The sequence below is a fragment of the Staurois parvus genome, unplaced genomic scaffold, assembly GCF_062004578.1.
Source record: "Staurois parvus isolate SC_StPar_1 unplaced genomic scaffold, SC_StPar_1.0 ptg000239l, whole genome shotgun sequence".
Lineage (NCBI taxonomy): Eukaryota > Metazoa > Chordata > Amphibia > Anura > Ranidae > Staurois > Staurois parvus.
Window position 1 is genome coordinate 1,647,073 of NW_028318035.1, and position 16,006 is coordinate 1,663,078.

At 46.0% G+C, this 16,006-nt stretch overlaps 1 long non-coding RNA gene across 1 annotated transcript in view; it reads left to right on the forward strand.

The window, feature by feature from the left end:
• The window catches only part of LOC149459977 (uncharacterized), a 56,570-nt gene extending 40,809 nt beyond the window's left edge, over window positions 1-15,761 (forward strand). The window contains exons 2-3 of the long non-coding RNA XR_016313173.1: window positions 3,559-3,670; window positions 13,546-15,761. This is a non-coding gene — a long non-coding RNA (uncharacterized LOC149459977). The remainder of the gene's footprint in view (window positions 1-3,558; window positions 3,671-13,545) is intronic.
• The last annotated feature ends 245 nt before the right edge of the window (window positions 15,762-16,006 follow it).

Sequence of the window (16,006 nt, forward strand, 5' to 3'; positions counted from 1 at the left end):
TTCTTCAGAGAACCATAATTCACTCTTCTCACTGTGCACCAGCTGGGCCCCATCATGCGCGCAGAAGACTCTTCACTGCCTTTAAAGAATATTGGTAGTTTTGGGGTAAAGAGCTCTTTTTTTTATTTCAGACTATCTCCATGCCATTATGTCCTGAGGGCCCAAAATTCAGCTAGTCTACCTGTTTGATAGTTCTCACTGCTTACTGGGGACTGTGAAGCCACCTCAGGTTGAAGGTATTGGGTTAGTTTCTGAAAAGCAGGACTGCTAAAACTAACTGAAACTCTATAATAAGTGCTGTTTCCTCTCTTCACCTAAAGGTGACACAAGTAGTAACTGACTCTGCACATGACAATTCTGTTTATGTTGTGTAACCAAGCTACATTGAAGTTGCTATAAATTTCTTACCAGGTCATCCCAATCAGTGTGCGAGTCTACTTTTTGGGGGTGATTTATCCGGTTAAAAGTATACTGTGGTGTCAGCAGGGGTTGGGCTTTCAGAGAGGGTGTCAGGAATCTAGGAATGACCAGAAAGGTGTGGACTGACACAGGGAAACGCAGGTTTCAGGTATAGTATAATAATACAGTTTATTATTAGCCACCCAGATATATATGTATATAAACGCACAGTGAACAAACCAACCTTCCACTAATCTTAGCAGGTGCAGGAACACAGGCGTAGTCAGGGCTGGAGAGGTGGAACGGTCAGGCCGGCCGTAGGGTTCTGTAATGACCGTTTGGTGGTACCTCTAGTGGTCCTCAGGACAGGATTCCCCAGGGTGCAGAGTCTAAGTCCCAGTCTGCTTATTCACCAGGGCCCCTGATGGTGGGGATGGACTTGGAGCAGACAGGAACCAGGTCGCGGCCCCTGAGTACACCTGCTAGTGGTAGAGGGATCCGCCAGAGGTATGTGCAGGTATGGCTGGATCCGTGCAGAATGGATGGATGGCAGAGTAGTTAGCGTGGTCAGACGGGCCAAGTCAGCAACGTGCGGGCAGCAAGGTACCAAAGGAGCAGGCAGAGAATGGTCAAGGTCACAAGCCGGGTTCAGTAACTCACGGGCAGCGCGGTACAGGGGATCAGGCAGAAGGATGGTCAGGCAAGCCAGGGGTTCAACAGGAGACGGTCAGCAGAGGTCAGGATCAAGCCGGGTCAGCAACGAAGCAGGAACACAAGATACCAGGTACAGAGGCTCATGGGAAAACATACACCAAGGCCCAGATCACAGGCCTGGTCATGCCTTAAATACACCTTTCTGCAATCAGCCCCAGGTTTGGCTGATTGCACGTGTGAGCTTCTGGCTGCTGAGAGCACCCGCTGGTCAGCTCTGGTACTGCAGCCCACACGGCAGATGAGTCCCACCACCAGAGCTGAGTCCATTCCTGACAGAGGGGTCCACAGCAACAAGGAGCCCTAAAATCATCAAGCAACTCATAAGGGGGTAATGCTACAATTATATGCTGGATGGAATAGAAATATCTGTTTAGCTCATTGAAGGTCAACTGCCAGAGCAGGTTGCTGGCATTCCCTCGCTGCAACACACTGATTGGCTTACCTTTTCATCACAATACAATCACAATCCCACTGTCTCAGTCATCTATAAGCCTTTGTGAACAAGATTCCTTTTCCTTACATCCTATAATAGCTGCACATTCACTTGCTCTTTGCTCACAGTAGTCCACCAAGGTGTAATAAGGACAGCCAGTTCCATACAGCATTGCCCTGATATGAATTCCACCACCTACCCTGAATATGAATCTCTAGCCACAAGCACTTAAATCTGACAGCCAAGAATAGGCTAGAAAATGAAAAGGGAAAAAATCATGGAAATTAAAAATGGCATTGTTTAAAGGTATTGCTTAAGCTGAAGCAGAATCGTAGGAAATCTTAATATGAAAAAATAGCAGAAGAGACATGTGAAGGTCCTCGAGGGCAAAGAAGAATATTAAAAAAGAGAAATTAAACTGAGAGAAAGAGGTGAAAAATATGCAGAAAATGCATTGAACCGAACCAAATGTCCCGCAGCAAGGGTAATCTCCTTAAAGGGAACTCTGTCTGGGCTGAATTACTTTTATGCATGTTTTCCATCTCAGCAAATGAGACTTGGAAATGGCTATGACAGTACAATATTAGCACTGTGATCCACAGCGTACGGTTTTAAGCCATTTGAAAGCAAATGTTATATTTATTGCATCTTTAGAGGACAATAAAAAGGAAGGAAAAAGTTCTATTTCAATGTAATAAAAGGTTACAGATAACATTGCTGTGAAATGCTAGAACTGGATCTATGAGGCAGTGTGTGTGTGTATATATATGTGTGTGTGTGTATATATATATATGTGTGTGTGTGTGTTTGTGTGTGACAATAAGCACTTCTAAAGTCAAGCTATCATGGGAGAGACCCAGGGGTTGACCTCCTTCTGAAAATGCTAGTTGCCTGGCTGTTATCCAGACCCTCTGGCTTTATTATTCTGAAGGTCACTGATCTGGAACAAATCTGCAGATCAAAAAGGTCAAACTCTTCTGCATATTCGCTCTTGGTCAGTTACTCTATGAGGGATATTCATTAAAACTGGAGCGCTCAAAATCTGGTGCAGCTGTGCCTAATAGCCATTCAGTTCTAACGTCAGCGTCTTCAATTAAGTTTTGACAATAAAACCTGGAGGCTGATTGGTTTCCATGTAGAGCTGCACCAGATTGTGCACCCTCCAGCTTTCGTAAATCAACCACAAAGTACTGAAGCACAGGGGTCAGCGTGACGGACAAGGTGCTATCATTCACAGCAGAGGCCAGAAATGGCAACCTCCATGACAGGTTCCCTTTAAATACTTTATATTAACCTTGATGGCAAAGGTTACATATACAGTGGATATCAAATGTTTAGTCATAGAGTATTATCTAGTGGTCTCCAAACTGCAGCCCGGGGGCTGGATGCGGCCCTTTGCTGCTTTTTTCCGGCCCTTGGGGCACTATATCATACACTGATACTAACAATGAGGCATAATTCCCCCCACTGTCACCAATTAAGGGGCACAATTCCATTCAATAACACCAACGATGGGGCACAATTCCTCCCAATGACACTAACTATTGGGCACAATTCCTCTCAATAACACCAATGACGGGACCAGGGGTGGACTGACAACTCATGGGGCCCCATGGCAATAGGGGATCATGGGGCCCCTGTGTCCTTGCCCAAACTCAAAAGAGCCTATGAAAAAGGTACCAGGGGCATCTCATGGGGCTCCCTACTGACCCTGGGCCCTCGGGCAGTGCCCGAGTTTCCAAATGGTCAGCCCACCCCTAGACGGGACACAGTTCCTCCCACTGACACAAACAATGGGTCGCAATTCTTCCCACTGACACCAAAAATGGGGCACTATCTCTCCCACTGACACCAAAGATGGCGCATTGTCTATTCTCACATTTTCCAATGGCCACAGTTCAGCCCCCCTAAAGTCTGAAGGACAGTGAACTGGCCCTTTGTTTAGAAAGTTTGGAGACCCCTGATCTAGACTGTAGGAGTTTGAAGTCAATGGCTGTGATATTCTTTTGCAGATGCCTTCATCGATTTTACGAAGGAAGCCTCTAGATAAGGCAGATGTTAGCGGCCAACAGAAACCAGAAAGAAGGGTGCGTTTCAGAGAACCAGAGGTAATCTACTTGCATGGTAAGGAAACAGTGACATAGCAATGTGTGTTAATGTATCTTCGCATATATCCAACTGTGGCCAGCAGGTGGCAATATGAAGTATGCACAGCTGTTTAAAGGGGAGCATCACCCTACTACTAGATACAATGTTATCTCTATCCCGGTAATTGTTCTTGTACTGTATGTAAATGAAAAGCTATTTACTGTAGTCCATGAAGTCCATAATTGTCCTCCCCCAAGTCCAAAGTTCTTCTTTGATGCTATGCTCCAGGCCGCCATCGTGGACAGTTATCCAGCAAATGCGTAGACATGCTGCTGGTCTCTGCCAGGTCTATTGGGCCTGGTAAAGACACATAGCATATCTGCTAATGCATGAAATCCCACAAAATCCTGCACATGTCCAGACACACCGTGCATCTCAGCTTTTTGCACTTGACAGGGGTTCTGTGGGACTTTATGCACACACAGACCATGCCACAGATCTCTGCCAGGTCCAACAGACCCGCGTCTGCACATGGGAGAGATATTGTGCTGGATATAACATCCTCGCCTAGGCAAGGATGCAGAAAGTGAAAGATGGAAAATGAAAAAAAAGGTATTTATTGTTTCAAAAATAAATTCAATTGTGTACGGCGGGAGGAACCAGAGGAGGGGAAGTTTATTCATGTTTAAAGGGCCCCAAACCTCCCTTTCCCCTTTACAGCATATCCCAGCTATGTTTTTTTTTTCTTTTACCTTATTCCTGTAGCCAGAAACAGCTTTTGTTACTCCCCATGACATTATCATGTTATATTCATAGAGGCAGCTGCTAGGAACTCAGTTCCTATTGACGTAGGCATGTAAGCAGGTGCCGTCTACTTTCTACAATGCAGGTGGCTCTCAACTGCAGTGACATTGTAGATGGGGGAAGTCAAGAGGAACATAGCTCCTCTATGGTTTCCTGGGTCACTGGGGGAGCTATCCAATTGGATGCTACCATCCCATGTGACTCTGATGGCCATCTTAGGTCAGGCAAAGTCTATTTAAGACCCTGGCTCCCAGGCTTGGTGCACATATCATGTGTGGGTAGTGTAGGGACAGGTCACCCATCTGCTAAAGACAGTATTAGCAGGAGGGAGAGGTTCCAAATGAGTAGGGAAAGAGCAGGGACACACCATCCTTCCTGGAAGCCTTACTGTTTGGGTTCAGATGGGCCACGCCACATTCCATCACTTGAGTCAGACACTGTCGGTGCACCCGAGACCTACTGTTTTACTCTTCAGTGCAACATTCTTTGAGTGCGCTGGGTGAGTTTTCTTCCTTTTGGGTAGTTGTGCTTTGTTGAATTTTAACTTCAGTCGAGTTCTGTTTCTGCAACTTGATTTGGGGTGTTCACTGCTACCGCATCACGCTGCACCTCCACACAGGCATGCCCCTAGAACTACATCTCCTAAAAGTCCTTTCCCTACACACAGTGTATGGGTAGGTTCTTGTGAGTCAGGGTAGCAACATTGTTGTACTGAGAAAGGAATCAATGTATGCATGAGTAGAGGGATAAAGAGGGACGGGGGATAGGTGGAGTTTGGTAGTCCAGCAGGCGGGGTTGACACCACTGGTCAAAATCTGAATGAGGCAAAGGCACTGTGTTGACATCTTTAACAGGAAGTTGGGAGCACTATGGATTTCTAAAAGATCAACAGGATTTTTCTGTAATTGCATTGTTTATAAAAGGGATAAAAAAGGTGAAGAAATATGCATGGGTTTTTTTTCCCTGACTTACACTTTTGAGGAAGTTTGGTACTGTTGCTTGATTCTCCAACGGAAAATAATAGTTCCTTGGCTGTCATGCTGATCCAGTGGTTTCAGTACGTTCTTAGTCAATGACTAGGAATAAGTATTCAGATTAGCAGTTCTGATTTCACTCAAACTTTCCTGATCTGCATACTTGCTCAAGGTCAGTGGCTAACAATGTCAAAGCCAGGCACAGCCTGGGAAATAGAATTTTAAGCAGTTGGTCAGCAATGGTAACTCCCATATTCCTCTCAATACAGGTTCCTGTATATCCCAGCCTGTATTCCTAATGTAGCATTACCCTTCTGAGGGCTGCTGTGTTGTGAGTACCCCTAAGCTCTGCACAGCCAGGCAACAGGTATTTTTCACACAGATTTTCATCCAGGAGACAGTAACCAGTCTGTGAGTTTGGTTTTTTTATTTTATTTATCTAGCTCCCTTGTTCCTCCTCCTATGCTCATCTCCAGGACTTCTCCAGAGCTTCCCCCATCCTCTGGAACTCTCTACCCCAATTTATCAGACTATCACCTACTCTGCTCACTTTTAGGCAATCTCTGATAACCTATCTCTTCAGGGAAGCCTATCCTGCCCTCAGCTAATACTAGAATCTTCTACTCTTCCAACCAGTCCATCCCCCACAGTTACTACCTTTTGTACCACTAGCCCCTCCCTCCTAGATTGTAAGCTCCAGGTAGCAGGGCTCTCAAATCCCTCTTGTATTGAACTGTATTGTTGCTGTATTGTCTCCCATTATATTGTAAAGCGCTGAGCAAACTGTTGGCACTATATAAATCCTGTATAATAATAATATTAGGGGAAATAACTTGGATAGAGAATGGGGATTATGGGATGCCCAGTTTGGCTTTAACTTCCTTCCTATGTGAGAGACAGATTCTGGACTGTTCTTTTTTCCTTGAAAGCCATCAGTCGTTGCAGATCAGTTTCAACAGCTTTATGAGCGAGGAACTAACAGCTCCTCAAAATCAGCTTAGCTTCTTATAACTACATTCAGAGATGTCTCCTCTCCCCTGTAGAATGCTCCCAGCTCCACATCCTGCAGATACTACCAGCCCTCTTGGCTGCTCTGAAGATCTCCCAGGACAAGGATAAAAAAGACTGAGCCCAGCGCTGTCCTTTGAAAGCTTGCTACATGTGGCAGTCTTTTCCCTTGTAGATCCCTGGGTGTGCTGATGTACTGTCCTCTTTTCTCCCACTGCTCCAGGTTTCGATCCCATTCATGCTGCACTGATGAATGTATCCTCCTGAGTCAGCCAGAGCCCAGCCTGGAGGCCGCCCCCCCCCCCCCCCCCCAGACCTAGGAGACCCCTCCCAGGCACCGACAATCTCCTCAGCACTCCATCTTCCACCCAACCTCTCAGCTTGACTTTCCCATATTTGTGATTTGTGGGCCATTCCAGCACTCTACCAAGGCCTCCAAACCTGGGATTGGCCAGACTCCCATAAACATGCAGATTAGGTCTCCACTCCTTCCTACTTACCGATTTATGGAAGGTTCTATGGTCCTCCGTACACAGGAGGAGGAGATAGAGCCACAACCTGTTAAGTCATCCAGCTGATCTGCAATAATCCGAACTCAATCACAGACTCACACAGTTACCATGAGTCCTACACAATGATTTTACCTGCAATACACCACACTATTCTGGTAGGACACTAGAGGGTGATACATTAATATTAGCTATATACTAGAATCTAAATATCCCATATCCCTAAATATCTGCAGTCCTTGTATTGCCTATGTATCTGAGCCTTTATATCCCAGACTGCATTCCTTGTATCATCTACAGTATATATCGGAATCTACAGAATATATCCAAGTCTGCAGTCCTTGTATTACCTACATATTAGAATCTTTAAATCCCTGACTGTGTTCCCTGCATCACCTATACATATCAGAGTAGTCATATCCCAGCCAGTGCTCCCTGTGCTCCTTGTATCCCCCATATATCCGAGCCTTTATATCCCAGCCTGTATTCCTTGCATCACCTATACATATCAGAGTCTTCATATCCCAGTCTGTGTTCCTAATATCATTTTTAAATTTGAATCTTTATATCACAGCTTGTGTTCCTTGCATCACCTATATTTCAGAGTCTTTATATCCTGGCCTTTATTCTGTGTATCACCTATATATCAGAGTCTTCATATCCTGGCTGTATTCCTTATTTCACCTATATATCAGAGTCTTTATATCCCAGCCTGTGTTCCTTATATCCCTTATTATTAATATTATACAGGATTTATATAGCACCAAGTTTGCTCAGCGCTTTACAATATAATGGGAGACAATACAGCAACAATACAGTTCAATACAAGAGGGCTCTGCTCCTCGGAGCTTACAATCTAGGAGGGAGGGAGGAAGTGGAGTCATCTGTTATTAAGTGGCCGACTACCTACTATAAACTGCCGGTGGTGTTCACTGAGCCAGTCGGGAGGCTGGGCAACTCCATTGTTTGTGAATATTGCAGAAACCTAAATCTACAAGGACTGTCTTTTACGTGTTGTTTTCTCCTGGACCAGTGCTGCCTCAAGGCAGAAGTATCAGCAGGGTGATATGGAGTTTTTTTAGATCACCTGATACCATCTGATACCATTAGACATCACATATTGGTACATATGAGTCGTATGTTTAAACATCTATTGAGTAAACATCTGAGTCCACATCAACAGAAGAGGTATTGGAAGGAGTCCTAAACAAGGGAAAAAGCGGTTGAGACCTGTAACAACACGGGTCCAATCTTGGAGGTGAGGGCAGTGGTGAATGGTGGATGGAATCACTACGGATGTTTGGTGTGGAGTATCACTAAAGGTGGAGTGTAGTGATGCGAAGTATCACAGGAAGTGGAACGCAGTGATATCTTATATGCAATTGAGAGAAGATATTCACAATTTATATATGGACATTCACTGTTAATATTTTATGCATATATTCACTTCTATAGCACAATTTTTATTCATAGGATTGTATATTGGATTAATTCATTTGATTGGGAGGCACAACAATCTATTCCTTTTTCTTTGATGTGCATTGGTTGTGGGAACACAATTACATTGCTAGCAGGAACTCCCTTTAAGCACATATTTTTAGGTTCATTATAACATTATTTGGTTCATATTATTTTTCATTTGATAGAGGTGTTGGATATTTTCACTCCTATTTTTACATATATCAGACTTGCTATATCCCAGCCTGTATTCCTTATATCCCCTATATATCAGAATTGATATGTCCCAGCACAAGTTCCTTATATCTCTTATATTTCAGAGTTTCTGATGGATTTATTACAATCAAGGCTGTCATAAATAGTGATTGAACCCTGGGGGGAAATTTTTTTGGGCCCAAATGCAATTTTGCTTTCCACCTGCTCCAAGACATATAATAAATAGTAGCTAGTCTCAAAGTCTTTACCGCAGCAGATCAGGCAGCAATTGTGATGGATTTCTAGAGGTTACAGCATATCATTACAGCTCACTGGTTTGTTGCTAGAGGTTACAGCACATCATTTCTGCTTGGTGATTGGTTTCTAGAGGCTGCACATCATTATTGCTCACCCATTGGTTGCTGGGGGGGGGGTAAAGTGTGATCAATGGTAATCATGCTGGGGGGGTAAATGGGGTGAGTGGCAATGCTGGGAGGATGGGATCAGTGGCAGTGCTGGGAGGTAAGAGTGTGATCAGTGTCAGTGCTGGGGTTGGTGGGATCAGTGGCAGTGCTGTAGGGGGATGGCATCAGCGGCAGTGCTTGGGGGGATAGGATGAGTGTCAGTGCTGGCAGGAATGGGATAAGCGGCAGTGCTGGTGGGGGGATGACATCAGTGGGAGTGCCTGAAGGGATGAGTGGCAGTGCTGTGGGAGGGGGAGGATGGGATGAGTGGCAGTGCTGGTGGAGGATGGGATGAGTGGCAGTGCTGGGTGGGGGGATGGGATCAGTGGCAGTACTTGGGGGATGGGATCAGTGGCAGTATTTGGGGGATGGGATCAGTGGCAGTACTTGGGGAAGATGGGATCAGTGGCAGTGCTTGAGCTGGATGGGATCAGTGGCAGTGATGGGTAGAGATGGGATCAGCGACACTCACTTGCTGTCATCTGTCAGTTAGTGTCCACTCAGTTCCCCTTGCCTGTATGGGAGGGGGAGGGGGAGAAAGAGAGAGGGGGTTGAGAGAGAGAGGGAGTGAGATATAGAGGGAGGGGTGAGGGAAAGAGAGAAGGGGGATGAAAGGGTGGTGTGAGAGAGAGAAGGGGGTGTAAGAGACAGAAGGGAGAGAGAGGGGGTGAGAGAGAGGGGTGGGGGTGAGAGTGGGGGAGGATGAGAGAGGAGGCGTGAAAGAGAGAGGGGGGTGAGAGACAGAAGAGGGTGAGAAAGAGGGAGATGAGAGAGATAGGGGAGAGAAAGGGGGTGAGGGGGGTGAAAGAGAGAGAGGGGTGGGGGTGAGAGAGGGGTGAGAGAGATTGGGGGTGTGGGAGAGGGGGTGAGAGAGAGAAAGGGGGTGAGAGAGTGGGGGGAGAGGGGTGTGAGAGGGTGAGAGAGAGAAGGGAGTAAGTGAGAGGGAGTTTGAGAGAGAGAAAGGGAGGTGAAAGAGAGAAAGGGGTTGGAGTGGAGAGAGGGGGTGAGAGAGAAGAGGGGAGAGAGGAAGGTGAGAGAGAGGGAAGTGAGAAAAAGAGAGAGTGAGAGGGGGGAGAGGGGTGGGGGGGAAGGGGGTATGAGAGAAGGGGGTGAGAGAGGGGTTAGAGAGAGAAAGGAGTGAGAGAGCTGGGGGAGAAAGGGGGAGAGGGGGGTGAGAGAGAGCAGTGAGACAGACAAGTGGGGGGTGAGAGGGGGGTGATAGTGGGGGAGTGAAAGAGAGAATAAGTGGTGGGAGGTGAGAGAGGAGGTGTGAAAAAGAGAGCGGGGGTGAGAGAGATGGGTGGGGGGTAAGAAGGGGTGAGAGAAGGGGAGGGTGAGAGAGAGAACTGTCTGCAGTTCCCCCTGTGTCTCCCTGTCCCAGTCTGCCGGTAGGTGTGTGTGTGATGCTTGGCATGCCAGTAGCGGGAATGGTACGTACTCATTTTGGATGATCAGCTCCTTCCTCTGCCCTGTGGTCCCCAGCTGTCTGCGCTCCCACTCATCCTTGTCCTCCATGCCCCTGGTCAGCTTATCCTCCAGGCAGCCATTGATGTTGTGTTTGGAGCCGCGAGCCCGGAGGTTGGAGGAGTCCATGCTCTGGGAGGTGTTGCTGCCAGGGATGCTGCACCTGCTGCTGCTCACCTCTCCAGGTGTCAGGGAGGCGGTGGAGTCTCTCAATTCTAGCCGCCCTTCCCCCTGCTCCTGCCGCCACTGGGACCATACAAGACAAGGAGCTCAAGGGGCAGCTGCTTTGGACCCCACATTAAAGATGCCCCTTTTGCCCCGCATTAAAGGTGGCCCTGATTACAATCAGAATGATAGCAGGTGGCTTGTATTGTGTATGTGTGAATGATGATTTTCACCTCCAGTGACAAGCACTGTCATTCACAATAACCCAAGTCTGCCACCTATTACTTTAACTGTAAATGATCCATCACCACCCTGGCCAGCACTGAGCAGAAAGCCAGCCCAGACTCTGCATTGAGCCCTATAGAATTCAACAAGTATTATACCTCCCTGGCATCCAGGCTCCTCCAGACAGCCAGTAACATCCATCATTAAAGTGGTTTTAAAGGCTCCAGTTTTTTTACCTTCATGCATTCTATGCATGCAGGTAAAAACCTTCAGTGGTCAGCAGCCCCTTCCCTAATACTTTCCTTAGCCCCATCGCGATCCAGTGATGTTCACAAGAGCCTTGGCTCTTTGGGGACTCTCCTTCCTCAGTGGCTGAACCATTTGCTCCTGCTGTAGTCAATCACAGCCAGTGAGCCAATGAGAAGAGAGAGTTTGAACACTGTTTGTGTGCAGTAAATTATTGTGTGGAGTAAATTAAATGTTTTGGAGTGACATTCTGCGGTTTAGCCACAAGATGCCACTTTTTTCCTAACAGCCTCAGACTGCATAGATATTTCTATATTCATGAAGAGGTGGGGTTTTCACACAGAGTTTAGAGAACAGGAAGGAGAGAGACAGCAGCCATGTTTTAGAGGATGATGAATGCAGGAGCTGTGTGAGCAGAGAATCTGATGGCATCCAGGTGTGACAGTATCCCTCAGTAACCAGAGCTGCATCTAGGTGAAGCTGATCATCTCCAAGACCCTGATCCTGTTCAGAGAAAGGAAGATTGCTGCCAGGAATGCTGATGAGAGCAGAGGAACAAAGCAACATACACTGCAATACCGCATGCTTGTTGGAGAGACATTTGTTGAGTGTTGAGAGTCACCAGCAAAGCAGACCCGGGTCGGTAAGATCGTGCACACACCTCATTTCAGTGTTGGCACCTAGAGACTGAGTCCAGGCCTATAGTTAGTTAGTTAGGGTCTCTGTTTGTGTCAGGCCACAAGTGTTATTACTGATCATTGGAAGGACTCCACAGCTTACAGTGACATTTCACATTGGAGAGCTGATAAAATCCTACAAACTCAAGCCAGACTGGCGTTTTGCTCAGAAGGAATACTCAGGCACATGCTACAGAACCAGTTATGGGAGGGGGAATACTGTAGATTTGTGTAAGATTGTAAGCTTTTGTGCTGCACTGCAGGCTAGCCCATACCGTACACCCATACACTGATTCCTGCTCTTTTAGGGTAATAACAGGTAAGGTGTGGCAGCTTATTTTTGCCCGCCAGTAGGTAAATTATTTCACTTTCTACCTTCATCCATCAGAAGGCACCGTGCTGTGCAGCACAAGGGTCTCAGCCTTTGGGCTGGGTGTATGTAAATGTATTGTATGTTCTCAGCATTTTTGGTTTTGTTTATTTGCCACATCTAAGTAAAATTCTGTTGTGGCAAAAGCTGGTGTTGGGGTTGCTTTCTTCGTTCGTGACTTCACTGTATCCTGGGGAGCCCACCCCGGTACACGGCTTACACTGGGGGCACTCGGCAGGAGAGAGGGGCAAGTAGCACCAATGGGGGAGCCGAGAAGAGGAGGACCAGGGCAGCTCTGTACAAAACCAATGCACAGAGCTGGTACGTATAACATGTTTGTTTGTTTTTTTTAATTTCTTTTAATATCACTTTAATGAGAGCCTGAGCAAACCTAGCCCAGATCCCCATGTATACTGAGCCCAACCCTGATCCTCGTCCATTCCTCTGTGTGCACTGTTACTCAATCCTAAATAAATATTGGTCTCCCTCTGAGCAGTGTGGTCAGACAGCAATGGCGAAAGGGGGAGGGGGTGTCATGCTGTCAACCATACTAGCTCAACAACCATCGCATGGATCAGAATGGGATCAAGTGCTCAGTGCATTAGGCCCCCCTGAGGGATTCCATAAGTATTTAAAATTGTAGCAACACATTTCAGAGACTTTTAATTAAAGTTTACCTGTTAGGGCTCTTTCACGCTTGCGGTGGAGTGCGGTGCCCTCTGGGGAGTAATCTATATTGCTTTTTAGAGGGCATTTGACAAGTGGTGAGAAGACATAATACTTTCTCACTGCCTGATTTAACCCTATAATGCCACATGCTTTGCAATCGCATGCATTGCATACAGTTGCAGCACAGCCCCATTGAACCCAATGGATGAATTTGAAAGGCAGTGACACCCGCCAAGCTCTGTACCCTGAGTTAAAAATGCTGTGGCTGTGAAGTGAAGCATTTCGGTCGCAGCATGTGTACAGCCCTGTCCAACTGTTATTTTACAGTTTCGGGGGATGGCTGGGGTGGGGAAGGGTAAATCCATGGCTCAACTGCCTGTTTATACCTTACTGGCCACCCATCTGAAAGAGACCTTGAAAAAAAATGTTTCTGTGTATATAATATTTAGTAAATACGTACTTCCAAGCACAAAGGACAAGCATGGAAATCAGTAAGAAGCGAAATCAGAAAGCAGTTATAGAAACCTTGCTCAAGGGCGGAGTTACATTCCCAACCTCCCTACACAAAATCAAGTCTTGTACTCTGAGAATTGCGTTTCTATCAAATATTTTGACATTTGTTTTCCTGATTACATTGTAATATCGCCTTGTTTCTAAGGATTGTTTTCTGCTTTTATCTGCAGCCAGCCACCATTGTTCCGGCGGCGTATTGTCGCTCCTGATAATCGGTGTTTGTGTTTTGCTGATCGTGGCCGCTCTTCTGTATTGTCACCACGTGCAGCTGGGCTTCAGTGCGTTCAAATCAAGATTTGTCATCTTCATTCTCCGCTTAAAACACAATGCCGCAATCTGCTGGAATTTGTTTAGGAAGCAACAATAGTATTTCCACATCTTGTAATCTGGAAACTGAACGATTATATCAACCAAAAAAAATCATCTTTCTGTAAAGTCTTTACAAAACTGAAACAACTCAAAAAAAAAAAGAAGGTAACAGAGGACATGATCATTCTAAAAGTGATAGAGATTCATTTCTGCAGCTGAATGGACCACAGCCGATCAATGGTGGATAGCGATGAGGACAATCCCCTGTTTTATCATACGGCTAAACAGGCAATTCAGTCTCTTTTCTCCTGAGACATTTCAAGTCGTACTAAAGAATTACTTTTTTTTTTGTTTAAAATAAAAAGTAGGTTATATTCAACTACTCTATACGACTTTGCACAAAAAGGTCCCTTACCTCCACACGCAGCAGTCCTCCATCAGCGCTGTCTGCTTTTCCCTTTTCCAGGTGCCTCCATAGCGAGCTGGGTGCTAAGGAGGCACATGAGCCTACACGCTTCAGAGCTGGGCTATGTGGATCCATAGACACACACAGCACTGGTAAGCCATGCCGTTGCTCCTTTGTCACAGGAATTTGATTGACAGAAGCAGGAGCATATTGCTCCATTGCCCTCAGTTTCTCCTGTGAAAGCATGAAGTGGGGAGGGGCCAAGACAGTGCTGAAGCGGTGACAGGAGACAGGTAAGTGTTTAGAGATGGGGATGGGTAGGACGGGTAGTGGGTCATTTTTTTTCCTTACTGCAAAAAATGCATTGAGGTCGAAAAACCTTTCGACATTAGAACCACTTGTAGGCCCTGTTCACATTATCATGTAGTGGGAACGAGTGTGCCCGCTAACTGATTTTACCAGCGCGATTTTCACGAGATTGTGCGTGTTGCATAGGGCAGCCCATTCACTTGAATGCACATTTGTTGCCAGAAAAGAAGCTCCTGCTCCTTTTTGGGCCACAAGCTTCATGTGATTTTTCAAGGATCGGCTTGCCACGATCACCACACAATTCTGTTGAGCAACAACCATGGCAGAATTGCATCGCTTTTGGGGTGCCAATAAAGAATAATGGCATCCAATCTTCATGCTTCATGTGATTTTTCAAGAAGCTGCTTGCCACAATTGCCACGCAATTTCTGTTGCGCGACAATCATGGCAGAATCGCATCACTTTTGGGGTGCCGATAGAGGATAATGGCACCCAATCTTGTGCCATGTTTTGCTGCAATTGCCATGTAAATTGCCACAATCGCGTGTAACAAACATTGCAGAATCGCATCGCTTTTGGGGTGCCGTTGAAGGATAATGGCACCCAATCTTGTGCCGTGCGTTGTGCTGCAATTGCCATGTAGTTCCACTTATGATTCTCAAATCGAAAAGTGATAATGGAGCCTCGGAATTGTACCGTATTTTTAATGTTTTTATACATGAAGGAGATCAGTCAAAATTAATTATCTTATCAGTTAATGTTTATTGAAAACAAAAATGTGTTTTATGTGTTTTTATATATTCGTATTTGTGTAGAATACTTGTAGTTCTTTATGTTTATGGGGGTTGGTCTTATTAGCCAATTTCATCTACAGCCTCTGTGTCATGCTTTGCAGCGCTACACAATGGTAGCGCTTTACTGCGCCTTCTCACAAAGAAATGCTGGGTACAACCCAGTGGGCTGAACGAAGAAAAACAGAGGAAACCATACTAACTACAGTAAGTGAGGTTAGTGCAGCGATTTCCCACACTGAGCTATTGTGTTCTGACAGGGGACCCCCCCCTTCCCAGAACACACTGATCAGCGCTCACAGACATTGGCTACAAGCACTGATCGGATGCTGGTTTTTCAGCATGCCCGTTTGATAAAAGTTGGTCGTTAGCCCAGCTTCTGTCGGACATGCTGTTGTACACACGGGCAGAATGTTGGCGGGTTCAACGGAGACCAACCAATATTTGGCCAGTGTGTACCAGCCTTTAGCCTAGGAGTCAGCCAACTCAATGAAAACAATGCACTGTATGTGATAGTGATATCTTATTCCAATGTCTGTTATAGCCCAATTAAAGTGTTACTGTATATGTTTTTTACTGCTGTATGGTCCTGTTCCTCAATATGTTATAATCCATGACTATATTATGTTAGGGTATGCCTTAAAATACCCCTTTCTGCTTCCAGCCTTCCCCCTCCAGTGCTCTGTGCTGGCATAGCTGAGTAACAGCCACGCCCTCATCACGTGTCCTCACACATACTTGGTGAAGGAGAGAGAGGGCATGTCTGACCAATTCTGTTACTGAATACTGATTACTGAGAGCACTGAGTATCACAGT